Genomic DNA, 5994 nt, shown 5'->3' with positions numbered 1-5994 from the left:
AACTCATCTGATGCTTAAATTAGGGTTTTGATCAAGATTGCCCTGATGTTAACTTTTTGATCAAGACATAATCTAATGGTTTGAAATATTATTCAAGGTCCTCAATTTCTTCATTATGATCCATTCACGTGCTTCAATTGGCTAAAGAATTTGATTCATTAATCATTGAAGATTTGGAATTCATTTGATGAAAAGTCAACTGCTAAAGGTCAAAGTTTGACTTTTGAGATTTTTTAGTCAACCATGGGTTTCTCAAGTCAAGAATCGTGAAAATATGGTTGATGAATGCATTTGATCAAGAAAATCGAGAAAAAGTTCAAGAATGTCAAATCTAGGGTTTTCAAAATTTCTCTGAGTTATGAAATTGCATGTTCATGAAGCCCACTTTACAAGTTTGTAACTTCTTTCTCAAGCCATCATTTTTCATGCTCAAAGGATGTACTTGTATATGATGTTCCATACTTTAACTTTATAGAAATAATTAACCAAATATCTCATAAGGATTGGAAGATATGAAGTGATGAAGATGAGATCTCAAAGTTGTAAAATTGTTCAACACTTGGAAAAATTTCCAAGTGTTTAGCAGTTAAGATTGTCAAAGTTGATGGTTAATTATCTCCATGAAAGTTGTATAGGATTATAAAATCTTCCCAAATATCCCATTGACATGAATTTATCACACTTGATCTAGGAGTTTCTAAGAAGTAAAGTCACCATGTTAGGCCAAATTGAAAGTCCATCTTCATGTCAAGTTTCATGTTGAAACCAAAGTTAAACCTCAAGATCTTGCTTTGCAGCCTATGATGCTTCTAAATCTTAGCATAATGAGTGTTTTACACAAACCACTGATGCATTACACAAGGGCTTACACCATTATCCAAACAACATACCATTCATGGATCATTTTGCCATAAAACTTCATTGCCATTTCCATAAAGATTACTTTTCTCAACCACTTTCGCTCTGAGCTTTGTAAATAGATCTTGATTTGATCTTACTCTATCTAAACACCAAAAGCAAAATCATATTTGTACTTTTCACCATTTTTTTAGATTTGATCCAAAGTCCATCAAACAATACCAATAACCACTGCACCAAATCTGAACTCATTCACTATAAAAGGAGGTGTCATTGCAATGCTCCAACACGCAAAAAAACATCCATCATCAAGCAAAAAAGAACATAAAATAATTCTTTCACTCTTTCCATATTTTCACTCAAAGAAGCTAGATGAATCATTATTTCTCATCTGGAAGTGCTTTTGAAGGTGCAATGGACACACTGCGTTAGGTAAAAAAAGCTCATTTTAAAACCCCTCATAAAAGCATCATTTTTACTCATTCTTGTTACCATTATGTTTGTTTTGAACATGAACTACCTCATAAAAATCTGATTTATTTTGTTATTTAGTTTTTAATTTTATATTAAAAAATCCCCCCCAAAAAACTTTATTATTTATTCCTTTTTATTTTTCATTTAAGTATGCTTTGATTCAATTTTTGCCATGATTAATTTTCTCCCATTTTTATCCATATGTGTTGAACACCTTGATTATACTTGGACTTATACTTGATGATAACTTGTTTATTTGATTTATGTTTGAAGTACATGGATGTTTATGGTTGATGACTTGCTTTGAAACCCTAATGTATGAACCTTAGAGGCATGAACCTTAATGACTTTAACCCTTGTATGAGGTGAACTTTTGACATAAAATGATACTTTTATATGCTTTGAACTTGCTCCTGAATATTGTTTTAGTATTGGTGCATGACATAGTTGTTTAAGGTTTAACATGCTTGTATGCTCCTTATATGTCCACTTTTAAAATGCCTCGACCATTGCTTTAAATGTCTTGTGATTGATATCATGATATATATTATTTGATGTTTTGACTTGATGAACTTTGCAAAATTATTCTTGAGACATTTTTGCTTGTATGCTTGTATGATCCATGTGTTATGAACTATTCTTTATGCCATGCCTTTTGCTTTATTCTTTATTGATGGTCTTGATTGGTATCTTAAGATGTTTAAGCTTGATACATGGTAGTGATTTCATTCATATGCTTACTTAGTGCATATTTTTAATGCATGATACTTGTGATTATGTTTCAATCCAAGGTAAAAGGGTTATAGTTGACTTATTCCCATGCGCATATTCATTGTGAGTGTTTGTAGCTTCCTTTACCCACCTTATACCCTTTAGCCCATTCTAAACCCTAGTCCAATCTTAGGATTTTTCAAACTTGAACTTCTTTCATAAAAAAACCTTGACTTTAGGTCATTGAATTTTCAAACTTTCTTTCTTCATAAATTCTTCAAAAAAAACTTTAAGCATATCAAACTCTTTCTATAAGACTAAAAAACACAAATCTCATTCAAAACTTTTGTCACTTGGCTTTTTTCATTTTTAAACTCTTTCTCAAAAGAGACTAGACATGAATCATCTTTATAGTTGAGATATAAATATCCTACCCCATAGTAATGATTGAAATTGATGTTGATTCTTTTACATATGAAGGAGTTAGTGGTATACTTGTAGATTCTATATCCAAGTTGGAGCCCTTCCTTCATAATGATGCAAAGATTCATCTTCTCATATTTGTGGGGGTTTAGAGGAGTATTCTCCTTAAGATGACAACTTGTCTCTTCTTCTAAAATCAACTAAACAAACCCTTTTTTTATTTGTACCTCGAACTACGGGATTTTGATCCTTCATTGGTACGTAGGCACAAGAATTTATGTCTTTTCAAATATAAAAAAGCAATAAAACACACTTCTCTTCTCATCTCCCCAATCTTTAGCAAACAACAATAACCAAACACACATATCTCAAGAGGTTCCTATAGGATACTATAGATTATTAGGGTGATAGTACCTTCTATTTTCATAACAAACCCCCCGAACCTTCAATCTCTGTATTTCATTATTTTGCATTGTATATTTATAGGTTATTTGATCTTTTCCCCTTCATTTGGATAAATTAAAGTTCAGTGGTGACATTTTGTTTTGCGAGTCAAGTTGACCTAATAGCTTGGTCTTCAATTCTCACCGCGACACAGTCCACCCACCAAGGTGATTTTGCCTAATCAACAAGGACTTAATCCACTATAATCAAACTGGATTACAACATAAAGACCAATTGTCAATGTCTTCTTGAGTATTTTGACTAAACCCTAGTCACTCAAGGAAAATACAATAAAACAGATTGAGATACAAAGTGTGTTTACAAAATACTTCTAAGAATTCTAAGAAAGCAGAATAAATAAATGAATAGCAAGTATATCATACAAAATATATTCTATGAAGAGTATGAATAAAGTTCTAGTGTGTATTTTCTTTTCTCTCAAATATTTCACAAAGAGCATTATTCACGTATACTATAATTCCTTAGAGTGTAGTGGCTCTTTTCCATTCTTCTAAATCTTATTTATATAGACAATGAAAAGATTCATCGAAGGATAGGATTGGAAAACCAAAGTGAAGTTGTACCCTTGCATAACGGCTTGTGAAAATTGGAGACAAAATGGTATAATAGTACAGTCCTTAGCCTATAAAATTAGTATAGTGGAAGGAATATTTGATCTTGTAATGTGTATTATTTTGTTCATGTGAAACCTTTTCATCTTATCTTCAATTATCAGAGGCTTCTGATAGATAGGTGATGTAACATGCATAAGAGAAGAGTAAGAATATGGTTGAGAGAATCTTCAGAAATTAGGTCTTCAGAGTCTTGATCCAGTTCATCAGAACCCGATCTTCAGAGTGTGGTGACACAAATCTCATAGTTGTTTTGAGCGTAGGGCTTTAGAGCATATCATCATCAAAAGCATCAGAATAGAAAAGCTTTGGATGATCATAAGTCAGAAGTGTTGAATACTTAATCCAGAGCTTGCTTATCTTATGAACCACGTATCTTAGAGTCAGAGTGCACTAGGTTCAGAATTTGATGACATCACATGTCATTCACTCAAAGTCAGAACTTGTATCTAGTATATGCATACTAAAAAAATGATTAGGGTATAAAATTGTTCTCTAAGAGTCTATGAATTGTTATCATCAAAACATAAGACTAGATATAGAACCAAATATTATTCTTACAATCTCCCCTTTTTTGATTATGAAAAAACCATAAATTTGAACAATCTTTACTTGGTTTTATCACATAAAAATATCAGAGTGAGATTGGTAAGCTCCCCCTAAATTTTATACTATTAAAATTATTTTTCAACTTAGAACTTCAAAGTTAGGTTTGCAAGTTCCCCCTGAGTTTAAGACTTGAAATAATTTTAACATATAAAATTATTTAAACAATTTATATATTTTGGAAACTCTTCGAGAATTTCAATAATATTTATGTCATCCACATGGATATCTATTATAGCAAATTCTTTTCTAGATTTTTCATAAAAATACACGGACTCCTAGAGTTATTTGTATATCTCTCTCGTAGCAAATATTCACTTAGACGATTATACCACATGTATCCATATTGTATTAACTTAGAGAGAGACTTGTTCAATTTGATGGAGTAACTTTCTCAAGATCCAAAATTATGTATCTCTGATATATTAAACCCTTTTGTGAGTTTCATCTAAATGTCACTATCAAGTGAGTCATATAAATAAGTTGTTACAACATCCATCATGTTCAAATTAAGTCATTCATGTGCTACAAGGCTAACTAAATATTGAAAATTAAATGAATCCACTACATGTGGATATGTTTCATCAAAATCCATCTTAGGTCTTTGTGAAAATCATTGAGCAACAAACCAATTTTTATATCTCATAATTTCACCAATCTTATTTTGATTTTTTTTTTTGCAAAAACTCATTTATATCTAATTGATTTCACACCTTGAGGTGTTAGGACTACAGGTCCAAAAGCGATATGCTTGTTGTAACAATACAATAATACGTGTGTCTAGAATCACATAGTATTAAGTGTTAAAAATGGTATGAAATATAATACAATAGTAGAATTACATTAGTATACAGATCTTTGCATCCAAACAAGGTATGTCAACACTACTAAAAATAATACATTTCATGACGAAGCTTTCATCTAACCTATTGAAAAACTGAGGTCAAATGACCTGGAACGCGCCATTTTTTCTAAAAGCTTAATCTTTTACCTAGATTTTTCCCAAAACCAATATAACAAGTTGCTCCGGATTTGAGCTTCGATTCCCAACACTTGCAATTTTATGTTTTATTTAGAACTAAAAAGACGCCTTTATTTTTTATAGATTTCACATCGAATATGTTCCCTCGGTTTTTAAGAAAATCGAGATAAAAATTCTCTAAACAATATTTTATTCCTTCAGATTAAATGTTAAGTATCATTCAATTTTTGCGCCCTAGCTAGCAAACCAAAGGAAAATTATTCTCCTCCAGTGAACAAAACTGAAACACCATTATTCTCCAAGGAGGAAGGAAGTTCGAACCTCAGACCAACACTTTTCTGTGCGTCTCTCATCATATTTTCGGTATGTACAAATTCTCCATTATTGTTGTTGTTGTTTTTTGTTGTTGTTGTTTCTGTCGTCATTCTTGTTATTGGTATTGTGGCCTTTGTTGATGTTGTTGTCGTTAATGTTCTTATTATTATGGTTTTTGAGACTTATACAGTTCATTTTTGTTGGTTGTATGTTATTTTTATTTTATTTTCAGAATTTGTATGTTATTATGGATCGTAGTTGGATGAAAGCTAATAGATTAAGTAAAGAGTATGAGAATATAGTGATTCACTTTCTTGAGTTAACAGAAAAAAATCTTCCTAACAATAAGGGGATTTTTTGGTGTTCTTATAAAAAAATTTGAAATATGAAAAAAAAAATCCAAGGGATGATATATTCAATCATTTAGGTTGTAATTGAATTATTCAAAATTACACGAAATGGACATGGCATGGTGAAGTGACAAAAAAAAGACCTTTGTCACATATAGTTGAAGATGATGAAAAATTTACGAATAATACTCTAGAAGAC

This window comes from Lathyrus oleraceus, chromosome 2 (genome assembly GCF_024323335.1).
Source record: "Lathyrus oleraceus cultivar Zhongwan6 chromosome 2, CAAS_Psat_ZW6_1.0, whole genome shotgun sequence".
NCBI lineage: Eukaryota > Viridiplantae > Streptophyta > Magnoliopsida > Fabales > Fabaceae > Lathyrus > Lathyrus oleraceus.
Note: the sequence above shows the minus strand (reverse complement) of the source record.